The following is a 416-nucleotide window of genomic DNA, read 5'->3' on the forward strand; positions in this document are numbered from 1 at the left end:
AATGTTAGCAGCCTTTTTTTGTTGACTTCAGAAGGAGGTACTTATTTATGGTGGATTCTGAGTAATCTTTTTTCTTTTAAATTTTCCACTTATTCTTGTTGGTGAGGTGGTGCTATTCCTCTGGCAACAAATATTTGGTGGTTATTTTTAAAATCACAGGCAATTAATAATTGCAAAATTCATCAATATGACTTAGCCCAAATATTTTTGATTAATACTTTTGCATCTGATTATTTAAAATGAACTATGTTCTAGGGTTTTCCTCAAAGTCATTACCTCATCGAAATTTGGATTTGACAGAAGAGCTGAAATTTCTCTTCATAATCTACTGAAGTCTCCTTAATGGAGGTAACCCAAGATAGGTGCCCTTTGGGGAGAAAGTTGGAATACAAATCTAATAAATAAAATAAATAAAA

The sequence above is a fragment of the Tiliqua scincoides genome, chromosome 5 (genome assembly GCF_035046505.1).
Source record: "Tiliqua scincoides isolate rTilSci1 chromosome 5, rTilSci1.hap2, whole genome shotgun sequence".
NCBI classification, from domain to species: Eukaryota; Metazoa; Chordata; class Lepidosauria; order Squamata; family Scincidae; genus Tiliqua; species Tiliqua scincoides.